The sequence below is a fragment of the Colossoma macropomum genome, unplaced genomic scaffold (assembly GCF_904425465.1).
Source record: "Colossoma macropomum unplaced genomic scaffold, Colossoma_macropomum, whole genome shotgun sequence".
NCBI classification, from domain to species: Eukaryota; Metazoa; Chordata; class Actinopteri; order Characiformes; family Serrasalmidae; genus Colossoma; species Colossoma macropomum.
Window position 1 is genome coordinate 18384521 of NW_023494796.1, and position 20974 is coordinate 18405494.

General features: G+C 39.7%; 1 protein-coding gene across 1 annotated transcript in view; it reads right to left on the minus strand.

The window, feature by feature from the left end:
- Positions 1-20974, minus strand: part of ptprdb (protein tyrosine phosphatase receptor type Db) — a 110142-nt gene that overhangs the window by 65518 nt on the left and 23650 nt on the right. Inside the window, exon 4 of the mRNA XM_036583042.1 lies at positions 16764-16803. The gene's annotated coding sequence lies outside the window, so the exon portion shown is untranslated. The remainder of the gene's footprint in view (positions 1-16763; positions 16804-20974) is intronic.

A 20974-nucleotide genomic window follows, 5' to 3' on the forward strand; every position in this document is an offset into this window, starting at 1 on the left:
CACCGACACAAATTGTGATTAAAGGAAGCTTAAAATTCTGATAATTGATCATTTCAGCTAGTATGATTGAATATGATCAGCAATTAACTAGACTAATTTTAGTTAAACAGTGGTTTACTGTCTGATTGTCAGCTGTCAAATGTGAATTGAAGCACTGGCCCTATCACTGGGAGATTGCAAATTCGATCCCCATTGATGCCTTCCATGGTGGGGAGTTCAAGAGAGATAACCTTCCTCGCTTTCTCTGAATGGAAGGGATGACTCCCCCTCTCCTCTCATTACTCAGTGTGATGCCAGCCAACAATTAGTCAGTCTGTTAGCTAATGTAACAGAATTGGCAGACAGCATTCTCCTCCAAGCATGTTAAGCTGTGCAATGATGTGTTAGTGGAAGATGATGTGGATGGCTTCAAAAGACTCAGAAGGGGCATGTGCTCCAATGTTGGAAGTACTGTGTGAATGGGGGGATCTAGCTAGCTGGTGGAACTGAACAGGTGGAAAAAAATCAATAAAAATTCCAAACCCCCCATCTAAAAACAAGGCCAATAAGAGTTATACGAATACAGTTACAACTTGATGTATGTTGTTACTATAACTGTTGTTATGATGGTGTTCTGTTTTCAAGTTTACCAGTTATGCCTTTATTGCTGCATTAGAAGTCAGCATGAGCATATGGTGGCTGTCAGCTTATGAAGACTGGCATATGAGTATGAAGTTTGAGTGGACACTTTTTCTCACATCAGAGTTTTATTTACAATACAAATCAAGCCACTAAATAATGCCACTCTATCAACCAAGTTCCCAGCAACGCCACAACTAGAAGTCCACAAAATAGCAACTGGATATGCTCTCAGTGGGAAGAGAAAGATAGCTAGTGGAGGACAAATCAAGATTAGGGTACAAAGAAAGCCAACACAGAGCGTGCCAGAATTGCTGGCCAGTAGACAACCTACATTCAGGGCTGACAGATTGAACCTCATATGCCAAACCCATTGCCTGCCACCATGAAAACACTCCTAAGGCCAATTGGGAATTGCTGCACCTGGCAGGCTGGTTTTGTGCACTGCAACAGCACCAGCTCAACTCCTCAATAAAACAGACAAACAGTACATTCACCACACTTTTTGATGGCAAAACTGTGGCAAAAACTCCTAATTCGGCCTCTGAGGTAATAACATAGGTGAATTTAAAAAATGAATATTAGTTACAAAGAACAAAGCAAAGAGACCAAGGGGCAGATAGGTTCCAACTAACTTGATTCAAAATAACTAAATAAAACAAATCTGTACTATTACGTTAGGCCTGAACAGCACTCATTACCTGTTCCTATAAATGGCAGGAACATGCACAAATGCACAGTAGCACAAAGCCGCCACAGTGATGTCTACATTATTAATACCAAACCATATGCCACAGAATCTGAGGCCACCTGGTTCACAAATGTCTACAGCAGGTATGCAGAAGAGGTTAATTATTTAAAACTTTAATTTTTTTCTCTCTAATTCTCCCTCATCGCCCCCCACCCCACCCACCGCCAAAACCAAGAGGGCTTGGGTGAAATAGGTCAAACACTTGCCGCAGACCTAAGGAACGAAACCACCTCTGCCCCTCTCAATCTGCCACACACAGACTGTTCTGCTTTCCCACATTTGGGTATAAACTCAGTCTAAGCCTGAGACAAACCCAACCTTAACCCTGACTCTTGTTTTTGGGGAAAAAGGGGTGTCTAATGTCACTTTACTGTCCATGCGGGGACACTGAACACAAAGAAGTACAACAGACAGCATATCCAGACATCATAAAGGTTTGTCAAAAATCATTTTTCTTCATTTATGTTCTCCTAAGAGCAATCCTGCCCACTTGAAGCTTAATTACAACAGGTCAGCGACACTTTAACTATAGATACTCAAAGAAATAACGTGACTTCGAGTCGAGCAGGTCTGGTCACACTTTTCTTATGAGATACGCCCATACTGTCCCCAAGCGTTACTTACTGCTGAGCCACCAACATCTCATCATTACTATATACACTACGATACGGCTGTATCTTTTTTTTATTATTTATACATGTCTTTAAAATGACCTCCAATGAAGTATAAAATCTACGGAGACCGAAAAATGCGCCTTCAGCACGTTTTCCCTGAGATGAGCTACAGCGTTTTACATGGTGGGACTGGGGATAAAAGAGGCTCACGTTAAACGAAATGTTGCTAAGTGGAACCACTGCCACAAAACGCTTCACTGCTAAATATTAACTTACATAAAAAAAAACCCTCAAAAAGCAAAAGATGCTTTTAAAAGAAGAGCCCATATCCGTAATTGTAAACGAAGCCCCTCAGGTGCTCGTCTAGTACGATTATTTTCTCTGTTATCCGGGCTGAACGCGACGGTTTAGCTGCCATTTTTCGCCTACCTGAGTGAACATCTCTCTCTCGATTGAGCCTCTCGGTCCGGTCTCGTCGCTCGGTCAGAGAACGGCTAACGGTACCGTCGGTTACAGCCGCCAAACTCGACTAGGTCGGCATTACCGACACCCTCCAAAAACGGCTCTTCTTCTTCTCCTCCTCCAGTGACTAACGGCTCCTCCGGGCGGCCGTTAAAAGCGAAGGCAGTATGCGCACGCGCCAGAGATGGGAGAGACTCGCTGATATTGGGGGGAAAAAGGAATAAGAGAATAAAGCGTCCACACGGCACTCTCCGACTCTCTCTCTCTCGCTCTCTCTCTCTCCCTCGCTCTCAGCGGCGAGCGGACACGGGCACCCTCACACACATTAACGCGCACGCGCGCACTCGCCAGCTAAAAGGCGGGAGGCGCGAGGCGTGGTGACGTCAGGAAAGCGCGAAAACGCGTCTGCTGTTCATGGAGATGAATTATTTGGAGCCGCACGGAGTCACCCGACTAGTCTCCTTTAGCATTGTTTTCTTTACCTAGGTTACGGCCAAATCAGGACGGAGTTATTTGGGGTGCTAAGCGTTCATGTGTATTTATATGTAAATGAAGTTCCCATCAGCTGCAGTCAAGCATGTAGAACAATACACAAATACACAGCATAGATGCAGAACTAAAGCCTGTTTCTTGCCGGCTCCACACAGACATGCGTGTATTCCTGCATTTGCGGGGTCTTCGTAGTGATTTCCGCACGGTTGCCAACTTTGGTGAGGTGAGAGGAGTGAGATTTTCAATTTTGCATACACAAATGGTAGCCTTTTCCGTCAGAGGAGAAAATGGCCGAGATTCCATTCAAACATTTCATAAATGATATGGAAATTTTGGCAGAAGAAAGCAAATTAAGTCGTGTTTCCATCCACTACAGGCAACTTTAGATGACGTAGGCTACCATGATTACCCAGCAAACACAGTTACGTTGTGACAACCTGTTGTTTTGGTGCCCACAACTTTAAAATGTAATTCTTCGAAGTTGTGACAGTGTTATTTGACAACGTTGTGACAGCGTAGTGGTAACTTTGTCAGTACCTTGTCACAACCTTCTAGAATCCTCATAAGTTCCGTCATGCTGTGCATGGAAGTTGCCGACAGGTAGTCATAATACAATGTCACTGTATATTGAGGTTGTGACAACGTTGTTCAGACAACATAAACAGCGCCTCCTTTTGACAACGTTGTAAGAAAGTAGACAACGTTGTGACAATGTTGTTTGTTTGCTAGATAGGGGCTGCATCAAAACAAGCAAGATGGAGAGATTTAACTCTTTGTCTTTGCGTAAAACTCTTTTATGCGATACCTGGGTGTTTTTTTTATTTCCGACTTTTTCCATTCAGGTTATTTGTTTTCATTTTGTGAGTTCAGACCATGCCTTCAACATGTGGTGGTAGTATGAGGAAGAAATGATTGAGGGAGGGGGGAGAACTCTAAGAACTTGGAGTTCTGGCTGGAGTTCTGGGCAGCTTCTGCATCTAGCTAGAAGGCCAGATCCCCCCTCATAGCTGTAGTAGGCCTGATGCAGGACTGAGGAATGGGGAGGAGATGGGGTGAGGGTGGGGATTGCGAACATGTCACAGGAACAGAAGGTGAGGATGTGAATTTATAGGACTTTAGATTGAAAGAAAGAGGGGTTTCAGCCATGCTCCTCCCCTCAAACTGCAGTTATAACATAACTACATTTTTAAAAAAGCGCAAAAGGATGGAAAACCCACTAACGTTGCCTGTTTTTTCTCCTTGTCTACCTCAAAATATAGGCTTAGCATCTCGAAATAATGACTTAATTTCATGAAATATTGACTTTGTATCCTGAAATAAAGACTCATTTTATTGAAAGACTTAGTTCCTTAAAATAATAATAATCAGTTATTAAATTTCAATAAAGTAAGTACTGTCGGATAAGTTTTGAGATACCAAGTGAATATTTTGAGAATATAAACCATTTCTTTGACATACTAAGCCAATTTTTTGAGAAAATGTCATTATTCTGATATACTAAGTTGATATTTTGAGAAAACAAGGCATTTCAACACAGTACATCAAAATGTTGAGATAATAATAAGTTATTTTGACATAGTAAGTCAATATTTTGAGAAAATTTCATATTGGAAAGTATATATTTTAAGGAAAAAAGTTGTTATTTTGCTAAGAGATGCTAAGCCAAAATCATTGGCAATTTTTTTCTTCTCTACCCAGTGGAAATGGGCCTTCATAGCATATCCATTGTAAGACTGCTTAAAATTTACACAGCAGCTCATAGTCATTAGCATGTAGTCATGTGTTTCTCAAGCCAGTCCTTAAAGACCCCAGCTGGTCCACATTTTTGTTCTAACCCAGCTTCAAACACTAAACAAAGTCATTTTTATATCATCTGTGTTGTTTATCACAGGTTAATTGGATTTAAATGCTTATTTTAGTGCTTATACTGTGAGAATTGAAGTAGGAATGAAAGTGGTTATACTGTGGGCCAGTGTCACCTCTCAGTCATAACAAGAACTGTATCTACGAAATGCTAACTTTATAAGAAAAAAAAAGGAAGAAAAGGAAAAAAAACATTTTAAACTTTAATGCAAGCGGGCCTGGCGTCAGGGACTCATTTAGTGGGATTACGCCTCACCAACCAATCAGGACCTACTGCCAGGCAGCAGTAAAGAATGTACAAGAAACAGCACTTTGTATGCACTTCAACACTCCTTTCTGTGCACACTTGGTATAAAAGGCTCAGCTATTAACGTGAGCAATACAGAGGGTCTGCATCCCTCTGTATTGGCTGCATTTAAGGGATGTGCTGTATGTTGTGGGAAGATAAATCAGCAGACAGGTTTCACACCTGAACCACGCCATTAAAAACACTGAATACCCAGTACATATTTGTTGCAACCTGGCTTGGAGCAAAAAATATTTTGAGGCAGCTGTTTTTTGGACTGTTTCTACTAGCTGGGCTCTAAGCTTTGAACCAGCATCAGCCATTCCTCTTTTTAATAAGCATAACTGGCTGTATGTTGTTCAGAGGAACGGCAGGGATAAGTGGCATGTTTTTTAAATGATAAATGATTTTTTATAAAAATAAAAATCTTATTCTAGATAAAATACTGTAGTTAATTATCCCCTGCACAATTGGATATACAGATATGAACAGGGTTTAGAGAGTAAATTAGAAGTAAAGTAATAAACAAATTAGTTCAAAACCAGAAATCAAAACCCATTTTTGGATTTTTAACTGACTTGGACTTTAGACTAAAATGCTTTTTGCTTTGAATGATCACATGTATATTTTTTGTTTCTAAAAATAATTAAGCTTTCTCTGAAGGCTTCCTCCTAGATGGCCTTCTTCCTAGAAAGCCTTAAGGGTTTCACTCTGGTTACTCAGTGGTGTGCATATAAGCAAATTAATCTCCTTACAGTTGGAGAGCAGTAATCAGATTTTTTTTTGATTTACCAAAACTGTTGGCTGCAGATGACAGGGAGACCAAGTTAAACCCAACAGAAAGAACTTGAGTGCAACAGTAGCTGCAGTTGAGGAATTTGCATGCATTGTGCTCATTAGATTGAGTTGGTATCAGAGCAAAGCTGCTTGAATCATGCCACTCTGCACCGCTCACACACTCTTACCAGACTGGTGAATTAAAAAGGGCAGAGCTGTGGGAAATGCAGCCAGCGTGTTCTCAATAGGCCGTGATATGACCCAATCACATGTTGGTTCTGAGTGTGTGGGTCAGTTGGCCATTCACTGGCTAGTTTTGCAGAGCCAGACATGATCGTGTAATGAGAATACATGTCTGGGGACAACGTTAAATTTTCAGTGCTGGGATTCTTTTACTTTTTGCCATTTGGCAGACACTCTTATCCAGAGCGACTTACAATTTGACCACTTTTACACAGGCATGTGAAGGTAGTGTTAGGAGTCTTACTCCAAAATTTCTCATGGTTGCCCCCAGATGTTCTCATTACAAGATGACGTCTGGCTCCACAAGACTATTCTCTAGTTTGAGAGTTCTTTGCACATCATGAAAGACCTGGAACACACAGAGAGGTATTCCTGCCATATGCCCATTATAGCATCTCATATTTCCATGGCTAGATCAATCTGAGGACGTTTGGTCTCTACCAACAGCACAAACATACAGAGAGGTATGTGTTCTTGCCATATGCTCACATAGCATCACATATTTCCATGTTTAGATCAATCTGGGGACGTCTGGTCCTCAAAAACAGCACAAACACACGGAGTGGTATGTATTCTTGTCTTAGACTTCCACTGCCTCCTGTATTAGGCTACAATAGGTAAAAGCTGCTAATTCCGACTCTATCCTTAACATTAGTGACCAAATGGAAATGTTTTGGCTGTTATATGTTTCCAAATAAAAGCTAAAAAGTGTCCCTACAATGTCACTCATTTTCATGTTTTCCCATCAATCTGGGGACATCTGATCCCCAAAAGAGCTAAATACACACACGCACACACACACACACACACTTCAGTAGCCTAGTTCCCAGAGCGATATGTTAATGAGGCCGCATTAAGCTGCTTCACTTGCAGAAAGTCACTCAAGTAACAACAGAGGCAGCAGCCGGCACATACACACACGCACACATAAGAGAGCTATTTCCAGGATGAATTTTAATTGAGCATAAGAATGTAAGATTATCCAGTGTTTTGATTGAGTTTAGCCCTCGCACAGCCAACCCTGCAACTCTGTCCAAAACACACACACACACTTCAATCAGACTGCGTAAGGGAGAGATGGAAGTGCGAGATGCTCTTAAACAGAATGTCAGTGTAAGTGGTTCAGACACTCGACATTTCACACCAAATTAACACACAACCGGAAGGCAAGCACACATACACACACACGCACCGACCCCGACAACATCAAAGAGGTGACATTTAATTAATCTAACTAAATCTGGCCTTTGGAGAAAGAGAGAGAGAAAGAGAGCAAGAGAGAGAGAGCAGACAATATAAGAACACGTATTTATACCATCTGTGTTACCACTGGTTAACGATTGTTTCTTGTATGTAAATGCTTATGATAAGTGCTTATACTGTATGAATTAAAGTGGGGATTTCAGTGCGTGTAATGTGGGCCAGAGTTATACCTAGTCATCACTGTCGTAACCAAATTCCAGCCAACTTAACAGGAGAAAAAAAGCAAGGAAAGGATAAATAAAGGTTCCCAACGTGAATGTACATTAATGTAACAAGATTTTATTTCAAGTAATTTTCAGAAAAGTACTGGGGACGTGTGTTCAGAACACAGAAATTAAGTATCTGTATTCAGTTCAAGTTACATTTTGCAGAGGCAGTATTCAGAATACAGTTACCTTTAATGTAAAAGAAACAACATTGATGCTTGTTTATTAACTATTTTAAAATCAGCACATAGCGTGTAAAGAAGAAAAACAGCTTCTTTACAAACACTGAAGTTCCTGTTAAAGCCTGAGTAGACTGATAAATCAATGTGATGATCAGTTATTAATCTCAGTGTTACTGAGCTCTGCTAAAGCCTGAGTAGACAGATAAATCAATGTGATGTTCAGTTATTAATCTCAGTGTTACTGAGCTCTGCTAAAGCCTGAGTAGACAGATAAATCAATGTGATGTTCAGTTATTAATCTCAGTGTTACTGAGCTCTGCTAAAGCCTGAGTAGACTGATGAATCAATGTGATGATCAGTTATTAATCTCAGTTTTACTGAGCTCTGCTAAAGCCTGAGTAGACTGATAAATCAATGTGATGAACTATTAGGAATGTTTTTACAGCTCATTTTCCCATATATACACCAGACCAGGAGTCTGAGGCGAAGAAGGCACTACAGCACCTGTTATGGACAGCCAACTACCTGGCTGGGCTGCACAGGAGCAGCAGCTAAAACCTTGAGTGTGGTGAGTCTCACTTGGCTACTGACCTCTTTTCTCACCACCTCTTTTCTTTATCCCTGTGTGTCTCACAGAGAACTAAGCCACTGCTGACCAGAAAAACCTGGGGAAAAAAGCACCAGTTACCATGAGCCCCTGAAAAGCCAGCCATCTGCTCCAACGCCCCTCCAGTGCTGCTCTCTCTCTCTTGTTGTTGTGGGATTATTCTGATTACCTGCCTTTTTTTCATTTTACCTTGACCAAGGTCCTTCTTTGCCAGGCCTGGACAGCCTTCTTTTTGAGTTGAAGACGGTTGTGGCCCGAATAAAAGGCCTTCTGTTGAGCATGCCAACAAAAAACTGAAAAATCTCCTTTTATATATATATATATATATATATATATATATATATATATATATATATATATAAATCAATTGCTTACGTCTTGTGAGGAGCAAGTGACACAGAAAGAGAAGCTAAAGTCGTTAGCTCACCCTTAACTACTTCCCCCTCCCACACACACACATACAGATGTGCTGTTGTCAAGTTCATGACTAGTTGATGAGAATGCCTGTAGCATCTAAAACAGCTCTACTGAAAAACCCTTTCAGCACAGTCACACACACATAAAAAAACACACACAAAAACAAGTGTTTTAGTCACAACAGAGAGAGTATGTGTGTGTGTGTACTATGTGTTGTTTAAAAGGTTTTTAAAGCAGAACTGCTGTTGTAAGCCTCCAGGCACTGGCCCGAGCTCATGCTGATGTTCAGCTACTCTAATCATAATCTGTTGTTTTAATTACGTAGGCACACGTGCTCAAGACTCAAGACTCTTCACCCTGCCCATTTTCTCCCTGATTACTTGTTCAGATAATCATAGTGACCAGAGTGAAACATTTCCAGAGCCAGCACAAGTATCAACGTAATTAACAGAAAAACATCAACTTTTTTGATTCCTTAGACTTGAATGACCTTGTAGTTTGTTTTTTCTTGAGTTTTCTCAATCTCTCAACCCCTTTTTACCTTATTAGTTCATGCCCATAGTCATATTAAAGCTGCACTATGTATATTTTGGGGATTTGGAGACCTCTCTGGTGGAAATGTGTAATTGCATGCAATGTGCAGAAGAACATTTTATGACATGGGTTGTGCTTACTCAGATACTCAGATCTACTTCCCTATAGCTATGGTCCCCTTGATTCACTCATCGTAAGTGCCTTGAGCACATCACTAATTGGATTGGACAAAACTTTCAACAGTTGAATAAAGATGAAACAGATTATTTTTATTTGGATGTAGCAATGAGAGGCACAGACTAACTGCCAATCATGTCAAAGCAGTTACTAAATCAGCTTTTTATCACCTTAAAAGCATCAACAAGATCAGAAATGTTCTGACTAAAGCAGACTTGGAGAAACTCATCCATGCCCTTATTCCTAGTAGGATTGATCACTGTAATGGTCTCCTAACTGGACTCCCAAATTAAACAGATTCAGTTGATTCAAAATGTGGCTGTTCTCACTAGGAGTAAAAGAAGGGAACACATCACCCCCATTCTTAAATCCTTACACTGGCTACCAGTATGTTACACAAGAGACTTTAAGGTGCTATTATTGGTCTATAAATCTCTTAATGGAGTAGGACCAGCATATTTATCTCCTATGCCACAGTGATATGAGCCAAGCAGAACTCTCAGATCATTGGTAACTAGTCAGTAAGTCCTGCCAAAGGTAAAGACTAAACATGGAGAAGCAGTGTTTAGCTACTATGCGGCTTTTAATGGAACTAGTTGACAGGGAGCATTAGAAGAGCCCAGACACTAAGGGGTACCGCTAAAATTCTTGTTTTGCTGCAATGCCTAATTGAAATGTAATGACTTTCACCAGTCTCTAATGTCTAGTTTCAAAATCTCATTTATCACCTGTGACCTGTTGTTTTTCACACTACACAAGCGGAATGTACACTACACGAGTGTTCGCAAACAAACAGCACAATCCTTCAGTTTCAACAGGGATACATTTTTGAAACCCAGAGCTTAAAATTGGCCAATCAGGAATTGTTTTTATCCATGGTATGTAGGCAGATGCAGCCAAGCGAGATAACCTATTGGTTAGGACTTCAACAGCTGAAAAGAAGGACTAACCATCAGCATAATTATGAACTAACAGAGGAATCAATCACGCTTTGATTTACAATAGGTGGGACCAATTCTGTGAGAAAAACATCTGTGAGCCAATCACTGACTGAAACAGAAAACAGCTCTTCTCACAAACCTTTTCAAAAAGGTTCTATACAGAACCATCCATAGCACATTCATGTACATTTCCCATCAATCTGAAGAAACTTTTTATGAGGCAAAGAACCCCTTAATCATGCAAAGGGTTATTTATATATATATATATATATATATATATATATATATATATATATATATATATATATATATAAGTTAATTTATAATATATAGGTTCCACAAAGGGTTCTTTGAATCATGCTATAGGAAGAGTCACTTCTGGTTCTTCTTTTTTGGTCTAAAGAACTATGTTTGAAAAAGAGATTTGTGAGTATGAAGAACCTTTTAAATGTTTAACTAACGTTCATATAATACCTGTTTAAGAGTTCTTTCTTGAACCATTACATCATATGGAGGTTCTTTAAACTTTAAAAAGGTTCTTCAGACTCACATCTTAATTACAAAAATGAACTATCCATTAATAGGTTCTAGGGAACCAAAAGTGGTTCTTCTACAGCATCACACAAAGAACCCTTTTACTCAATAATACTTCTTTGCCATCATACTTTTCTTGTTTAATGCATCAATACACTCTGCAATAACTCTGACCTATTTCTTTTGTGTGACGTTGCTATTTTTTCATCATTAAACCACACGACGCGGAAATTGCTTCAACTTTTGTCAAGACATTTTAATTCTTTAAATATTAATCACAGCATTTAAGACACTGCAAGACTTTTAAGATAAAAAAATTCACCAAGGACTTCACTGCTGAGCAAGTTTTAGATTTGGGGCAAAGAAAAAGAGAAAAAGAAAGTTAAGTGGCCGCTAGCTCATTTCTTCCAACAAGATGCAACAAGAAGAATAATAAGTACATAATATAAGCATAAGGTCACCAACTCTGGTCCTGGGCATCTACTTTCCTGTACGCTGCAGTTTGACCCACAGTCTTTCATGCTTGCTCCAGATAATTAACATCTTTAGATGTTCTTGATTTGCTGGATCATATATACTGTATTAGTGTTAGAGGTAAAAGATAACTCTGCTGGAAAGTACAGTATATGGCCAAAATTATGTGGACACCTGACCATCACACGTATATGGGCTTGTTGGACATTCCATGTGCATTAATATGGAGTTGTCCCCTGTCCCTTTGCAGCTATAACAGCTTAGACTCCTCTGGGAATGCTTTCCACAAGATTTTGGAATTTGTCTGTGGGAATTTGTGTCCTTCCAGTCAAAAGAGCATTTGTGAGGTCAGGCATTGATGTAGGATGAGAAGGCCTGGCTTGCAATATCTGTTCCAATTCAGAGCCACTGGAGTTCCTCCATACTAAACTCATCTTTATGGATCTTGCTTGGTCATGCTGCACCAGGAAAAAACCCTCCCCAAACTGTTGCCACGAAGTTGGAAGCATACAATAGACTAAAATGTGTTTGTATGCTGTAGTATTAACATTACCCTTCACTCAAACTAAGGGGCCCAAACCCTGAAAAACAGCCCCAGACTATTATCCCTCCTCCACCAAACTTTAACCTTTTAGCAGTGAGTGCGGCTGAAACACCTGAATTCAGTAATTCATCACATACTTTTGGTTTCCTAAGAGCCTTCCAATTGAAAAAACTTTAAAGAAACTTCCACAATTTAAAGGTTTCCTATCAGTTAAACGCATAAAACCATACATCGAAGACAATAACCATTTAGGAATCTTTCTTTTAAAGAGAGCAGAATAAAATGGAGATGGGTAGAGCAACTAAGACTCCTAGAATAGAACTGGTACTGAAATAATAGTAGTGCTACAGTGGAACATCTTAATACAACCAGCATCTATCAGCACAGGAATTCAAGTTTGTTACACTGTATTCATCAGTTTTTGGCACTTTTTGGTCTAAAAAAAAGAAGTTGAAAATGTTTGTGAGCAACAGCAAAGCAGTGCAGGGAATAAAGTTAAACAGAAATAGGACTCAGGAACTCATTGTAGAGGACCTGAGTAAAAAGATTACTCTGCTTAAGAGCATACTAAAGTAAAGTGGGGTAAAATATAACATAGCCATTTGGCAAAGCTTTCTTTTACAGTACCTTAAGTTCTAGGTACTAACCAGGTAAGTGTGTGGTACAAACTCTAAAGTGCTAGACAATTAATTTGGGTAACATGATGTAAAGTTCCAAGGTAGTCTAACTAAATTACACTGAAATACCTGTTGGGAGAAACAGGAGCGTTCCCAATGGCCTGGCCTGTCAGCTGGCCTGGACGGCTTGTCTAGACGATGTTATGGCGGTATGATGGACTAAACAACACAGTACAGCTTTTAACCCACTGTCTCTGCAGTCCTGTTTCGCGAATCAGATCTTTCTGCTGTGACATAGCATGTAAAAAATACTCATTACCCACGCATGCGCGCGCAATGCAATAAAGCTAACGAGTTTGTACTTGTCATGTCTCACCAAGAAATGGAGAGGAAGAGGAAAGGTGATCTGGAGAGGGAAAAAGAAAAGCGCTCGAAAAAGAGGCGGCAGGTCAGCCATGTTAAAATTATTTTGTTAGTTTAGGTTTGTTTTGGTTCAGGGCTATCGGAGCCACGGCGGCGAGCAGGCATTTGACCCACCATTTTTCAAAGTACTGTGGTGACACCCTGCTACTTTTTGACTTCGGGATGCGAACGTAAAAACCTCTGACCAGCACGAACAGACAGAGTAAAACTGAGTGGCAGAGCCAATCAGAATCTCCATTTCAGCTAAGAGGAGCTTTCAGACCTGCCTTGGATAGAGCAGACCTGTCGGTTCTGACATGAGAACACAGAACTCCAATTCAGGCTAGATTGGTTAAATTTAAATTGGTATTCACAAAGATGATGAGCGTCTCTCTCATGTTCTGTTTTTCTGCTATCATGGTGGCGAATGTGAGTAACAGAGCGCTTACATCTCTGCAAAACTTCTGATCAATAAACGAACACCGACCTGTGTAATTTAGTCCACTTTAGCCCTTGCAGTCCAAATGAAAGAGATATAAAATCACAAAAACAAATTGTGCTGCAGTCTTTAGAAAATGAACTGGGTATTAAAAAGAGCCTGATGTTCTTCAGACATGTTAGCTAACAAATACTGCTATCTAAGGCTGCAGCTACAGGAGCAGCATCAAAACTAACATTGACACTGTTCATGATCAGACTCACAGGTGGGTAGAGGAGCCTAAATCTATACTTAAGTAAAAGTATTTATACTTGCATAAAATCACTACACAAGTAAAAGTACGTTCCTTAAAACAACTTGGGTAGAAAAGAAGTGGGTTGAAAATCTACTTAAGTGCTGAGTTCTGCAGTGGAACTTCTTACTACATCCAGCATTTATCAGCACAGGAACAGAAGATTGTGCAGCTCTGCTCTTCTCTTTTTGGAATTTATTTGGTCTGAAATACAAAGCTCCAAAGTCAGAGATGTAACCAATCACAAAGAAGCACAAATATTGCTACCATCAAAACATACTGAAATTAAACACGAATAATGGAACGAGTAACTAAATATGAATGGCTAAAATGTGCCTTGGCTGTGGGATGTAATTAAGTAAAATGTAATTAAGCTGGTAATTAAGGAGTGGGCAGTTATAGAGGGTATTTTGTATTGCCTTAAACATACATATAAACACCCATACTATTCATGCAGATACAGTAGCTGTGAGTATATGTGTGTCCTGAGTCCTGCCATGATTCCCGGCCTGAACAACTGTCCCAGTCTGGCCCTGCTCCACAGTACTGTGCAGCTGTTTTAGTTAAAACATACTGAGTACATACAGACAACTCCAGAATTATTGGCACCATTTCTAAAATAAGCTATCAATATAAATAAACCACATAGACAATGAGTGATATTTCAGGCTTTCTTTTTTTTTTTAAATATAGCCTTCACAAATGCAGACTCCCATGGTGAGCACAACAGCATTCTGTAATGCTTAACAAGGTGTGAGAACACTTGTTGAGGGATTTTGGACCACTTCTCTATGCAGAAAATTCACAGTTTTTTAAATTCTTGGGTCTTCACTTGTAGACTGCCCTCTTCAATGTACATCACACGTTTTCAATTGGATTAAAATCTGGAGATGACTTGGAGAACCATTGCAAAACATTGTGCTCCCATTGTGCAGCCATTTCTGTGTGGATTTTGATGTATGTTTGGTGTCATTATCTTGCTGAAAGTTCCAAACACGGCTGAGTTTCTTCTCCTGGTATTTAGTAGAATTCATCATGTCACTGATTGCCCACTAGTAGCAAAACAGCTCCAAAGCATCAATAATTCACCACTGTACTTGACACTGGGTACCAAGTTCTTTTCATTTTATGCAGTCCCTTTTTTTCACCAAACGTGATGCTGGTGTGCATGACCAAAAAGTTAATTTTTTGTCTTATCTGACCACTTCACATGATTCTATCTGTTCGATGACGTTTCAAAGGCACATTGTGCAGTTTGTTCTTAGTAAAGGCTTCTTTCATGGAACACTTCCAGACAGCTCCTGGTCATGGAGGTGAAATTTGAAAACCCTAAGATTCAACTGAACGGTGCAGCTCAAAAATTGTTATCTTTGGATTCCTCTTTTGTCTCTCTTACCATGCTCCTTGCTGTATGTGGTGGCAGTGCGATCATGTGTCCTCTTCCTTGCAAATCTTCAATGGTTTCATGTTGTTCATTTGTTTGTAATCATTTCCTAACCTTGTGTCTCAATTAAGTTGACAGCTCTGTGGTTTTACCCATCTTGATGGATGACAAATGGATTTTACATGTGTGTAACCTCATGTTCATACCCCAGGAAAAAAAACAAGAAATGGTCATAGACAACAGTGTTGGGAGACTAGGACAAATAGAGAGATTACCTCAGAGATGGAGATTTCTTTGGGTTTATTCAAAACATTCCTTAGGGCCACTAATGATTTTGCACAATGTGTTTTTGGTTTATTCTTAATAATAATAATAATAATAATAAATAATGTTTTATTTATAAAGCACCTTTGCCAAGCTCAAGGTCACTTTACAGAGCATCAAAACAAGCCAGCAAAGCAGCCAACTATGAAACACAAGAATATCTTTAAGAAAATAAAACAAGAGGGAGGTCTTATAACAAACTCTTGTTAGGAATTTACACTTACCTAAATGCTAGAACCTGCTTTGCATTTCAGCACAATTTAGTTAGACTGTCTCAGAACTAACCATCATGCAACCCAAATCTAGTACTGGAGTCTGTATCTCCTAGAGCTTAAATGAGTGTAAAATGAAGTGTAACAGGATATTTTATGTACTTAAAGGGGGTTTAGGTAGAACACGCTTTTAGTCCTGTTCTTGCATTTTCATAGCAATGTCATCGGCAATTTTTGTCAGATTTTTCTCAAGATTAGTATTTGTACCCTAAAAGTAACTTTTTTCATCAGAAGTGTTAGGCGGTGTGTAGACGTCACAGAATTCACACCTATATTATTTTAATCACACTTGTGGTGGCTGTAATATAACACCATGTTGAAGCTTATAAACAGCTGACAGTGAGAGCTAGTCAGGCTAAAGTACAGAGTAGACCACATTCTCCCATATAAAGTATGGTGCATCAAAACATTCTATAGATGTCATATAAATAAAATGTATTTCAGTTTCATTGTGCTGATATTTGCTGTTCTACTGTGATCAAAGACAAGTTTGCCGTATTCAACACTGCCACTCTTTACTAATTATAATCGTTTTGAATAATATATTTGTTTCTCTTTGGGCTGGAGAGCTCAGCAAACAACACAGTATTGCATTGAAATAATTGTATATTGTATTGATTTACCAGACTTTTTAGCAACTGTTACAATTAACCCCAGCCTATGGGGTTAGTTAGAACAACAGGCACTGGAAACAAGTTTATATTTTTACGTGTGGCAGAGATGTGTAAGTTGCATGTATAAGATATATATTAACTTTCCTGACTTTTAAAATGATTGAATTTTTTTAATTCCTGCATGATCAAATGGTTAACATGACAATAAAGTTAACCAGGGTGTCCAGCAGATGTAGTTACTACCTACCTCAGAGTGAAATGATATATGTATATATAATGACTATTATGTCTAAGAAAGATGTAGAAGCCTAGCAGACCGCTGAGAAAACACTACTGATAAGGCAGAATTAAGAACTACAGCACTTAATATGTTTGAAAGCAATGTGTGTGTCAGGTTGCATTGGTCAGAGTGTGTGGTCATCTCTGGTTCTTACCTTTCGATGGGGCACATGCTGTGTCTCTGAGTTACAGAAGCTGAGGGGGGGACAAAAAGTATCATTAGCAACAGCTCAGCAGTCATCAGCCTCGCTCCTGGAGACTGACCTTCCTACAGAGATCAATCCCAATCCCATCCAGAGTCCAGCACGCTCTCCTCTGATAAGACAGTTTTAGAATACTTTTAAAAGCGGGGGTATTTTTGTCCAGATCAACTTACAATTTAATCACATTACAGTGGCTGGCAAATCTTGCCATAAGGACTCTTATTGGTGTAGCATTGAGTCCTAGGTGGGGAACTGAACCCCAGCCCGCCGCATGCAGGGTGGCAGTGTTTCACACTACACTATACAAACTACCACTATTAGGAAAATCAATGCTGGAGTTTGGAGTTTTAAAAGTTGAATAGGTTCAGTTTAAGGCAACAGTTTTACACAATATCTTAGATCTACCAATGAACATGCATCAAGCTTACAGTATTTGTGAGGGGTAAACACTTACTGAGTGGCATTGATTGAAAGGAATAAAACCAAACTGAAATAAAGGAGTGATTTTAAAGTTGAAACATCACGTTGATCATCTAAGCCGGGGGGGGGGCAAACTTTTTGTGTGGTGTTTGTGGTGGACTGATGGCCAAAAAGACAAAACAGTCTACAAATAAAGATGTATAAAAGTGATATTATGCTAATGTTTCTCAATAAAACACTTATGAAAATACAATTTGAAACAGACAGTAAGAAAGAATAAATATACTGTAAAAATATGTTTATCTCTCTCACTGGGTGAGGTAGTGGGCTTAAGGTATTTGGGTATTTTCTGGCTGCCCAAGCCAAGCATCCTCATGGGCCAACTTTCACCCATGGGTCACGCTTTGGACAACACAGGTCTAAGCACTGGCCATATGACTGGAAGATCGCAAGCTCAGTCCCCGGTGATGCCACAGCCGTCCGTGGCGAGGAGTACAAGACAGCATAATTGGCCTCCCCAACATTCAGAAAGATACTAGCCAACGTGGACACCTGTTAGCTGACACAGAATTGGGCAGTCAGTATTCTCAGAGAGAAAGAGATATTTTAATTTTAATGTGTTCAGCCATTGAAATTGAAATACAGTAATTGTATTCATTTGTTATATATACAGTTCACTGTACACCACTGGGTTTGCACTGCCGTGACAGTGTGTCAGAGATCAGTGAGCTCAAATAAACACCTTTTCCGTCCTTCCCTCTGTCTTCCATCCACACAACATAAAAAAACCCTTTTCAAAAAGACTGATATCAGTGGTCACTAACAGCCCTCTTGTTATTAACGTTTCAGAATGTTTCAGGCTTATTTTGAAGCCACAGTCTGTCTTTAACAAAATAGTAGTCTACTTAGCTGCTGGTTACACAGAGCTGACGTTAGCAAACCTTGTCCAAGGTTAGTTAAGCATGTCAAGCCAATATTTACATGAGTTTTCAATCACAACCTGACTATTTTTGTACCTCAAAACATTTTGGCATGTCTGTGAATGACTGCAAGAGACTTGAATTGCAGTATCCTACAGGTGTCCATAGAAATACATCAAAATTGTTTATTAATCATGGGATCGAGTAATCACATTGTGCTCCATGAGTATACAGAGTGTACTGAAACAGCCTGGTGGTAAAAAGTCAGTATGCGACACATGAGTGCTGCCCTACTGCCCTTCACCCTCCCAGCTTGGTAGCACAGAGTGATAGACCTATAGTGGGTGGAGACTCGCCATGACTATAGTGGAGAGAAAAATTCTGCAACCATCATTTCAGCGCACTTTTTTAACCTCTTAAAATCTCAGGATTATTACATACTAAGATTATTTAGTTAATACAGGGACTTCAGTGCAAACTGGTAGAGCTATTCTTACTAATTCTATGGGCCTGGTGGTGGGCCCTGACCATTTAAGGGGTTAAACTGTAGTCTACAAGGTTCTAAAACTGCATTGTGTAGTCTCCTTGTTTGAGCATCAACCTGGCTTAACACACTTGATCTAGTGTGCAAAGACCCCAGTTAGCTTTATCAGGCATCTTAAAGGAGGGTGCAGGAGCAACGCTGGTGACCACTGAGTTAGAACAGTGGGTGTTCCTCAGTCCCAAGAACGTGAGCTATCTTGCACTTACTGAAAAGAAACTTCTTGCCAAATTTCCTTGCAATGAACACATGCCAAATTAGCTTGTATGAATATCTTTCCAAATAAACTTGTAAGAATAAAAGCACAAGGACACGAGAACAGATGGGTATCAGTAAGAGCTGGAGATATTAGTGCTAGCTAACAGAAACCTCCTAAAAAAAGACTTATAGGAACAATGCTGATTTACTGTAAAGCGGAACCATATTTGCACATATGTACTTCATCATATACATGATGATAATGTGTACACCTACATACAGTTAGAGGAAATAAGCTGGAACAGCAGCCAGATTTTTTTTAGAGCACAAAAAAGAACATCTTTAAAAGGAACATTATCGGACAAGATAACCCCCTACATGGGGTAAGATACAGTACAGTAAGGTACAGATTTTCTGCAAATTGTAGTGCACAAGTTCTATTTATTTTGAGTTTAATATATTGGGAAAAAATAAAACATAAGACTTTTTATTTAAACTCATTGCAACACAAGTTGTTGCAGTTCAGAACAGAACAGCACTTGTAGGCATACAATACGTATTTCTACATTATTTAAATATACTGGAAGAATATGAGTGGTATTTATAGCTTAATGACAATTTAAATACACTTTTATTACATATTAAAGTATGATTAAAGCACAAACATGAAAGATATGCACTTTTCATGTTAAATACACTTTTGAAAAGTACACTTAAATGCATTTTTCTTTCACTAGGTCACTAATCTTATCCGGAAAAGGCCGGCATGGCTTCAGGTTTTCATTCCAATTGGGCAGCTGCCTGGTTGGAATGAAAACCAGCATGACTGGTGACCCCAGCTTCCAGATGACTGGATTTGAAGAAACAGCCTGATCAGAGGAGCTCAGTTTGGCTTGGTGCTAAAATATTTATGATCAGTAGAGGGCAGCAGCACTCTCAGTAAACTGAACTAAATCTATATATTGGTATGGTATATGTGTATGAAACAGGACCTGTTTGCAATTAGGCACTAAGGTCACCATGATCACGGTGACTGCAATGCTGCGCTGGGTTTTGCTAACCATCTTCTGAGCAGAATGGCTCCCCTGAGAGACTACAACAGTCTTCCGGTGTTAGACAAACAAAACATGATGGAAGAGAAGCTCCATCTATGTCGCTTTCTTGTATAAACTCACAAATGCTTAGGAGCACTTAGGCTTTTAAAGAAAGGGGCATGGAGAGATACAAAGAGAAGGGTACAGAAGGAGGAGACCAATGGAAAAAGAGAGGTGGACAGACAAACTGACACAGAGAACAGAGAGAGAAACAGATGAGGTAAACGTATATTTTTAGCGGATTACGTCTAGAGAGTGCCAGAAAGAGCAGGATGCGTCTCTGAGTAGTTTTCAATAATGCATCAGCGTATGCTCTATAAAACTCTCTCTCTCCTTCTCTCTCTCTCGCTCTCGAACACACACAGACATATTCATGGGCACACACGCATATACACAGGCATGCGTACCCTGAGAGATTTAGTGTCCATATACAGTATTCATGTGTATGGGCTCTGTAAAGCTCAGCATAGAGAAATATTTCTGTCCTCTGTGTGCAAGTCTGAAAGTGCGTGACAAAAAGTTTGAGAGAGGTTATTGCGGACATAGACGTGTGTTAGAGGTCCGTCACCCCACCGCAGCCTGACAAAATATGGAGTTTGGGTCAATTTTTTTACAGTTGCCACCTGTTTATGATTTCCCTGGACTTTCATGATAGTCTAGGATTTTGGTCAACCAGATGTCCAGGAATTTAAGCATTTTCATATGTTAGTATTTCTTATGTTTAAGCAGCTAGTCAAACCATTTGCATATGAATAGTTGGCTTTGATTAGTGCACATTACCCTCAATGTATAGACAATTATAGCTCTAATAGCAGAGCTTTGGAGCCAAACGTTTCCCGGGGCGTTCGCACTGATGTGGACTCGTGAGACTGATTACAGTTTCTTTTTCCATCTGCTGTGCTGCTAAATCAGAAACTTCACAAAAGAGTGGCTAACTGCTAACAGCCTGAACACATTTGTTCAATTCCAGTAGTCATTTGACTGTGTTTT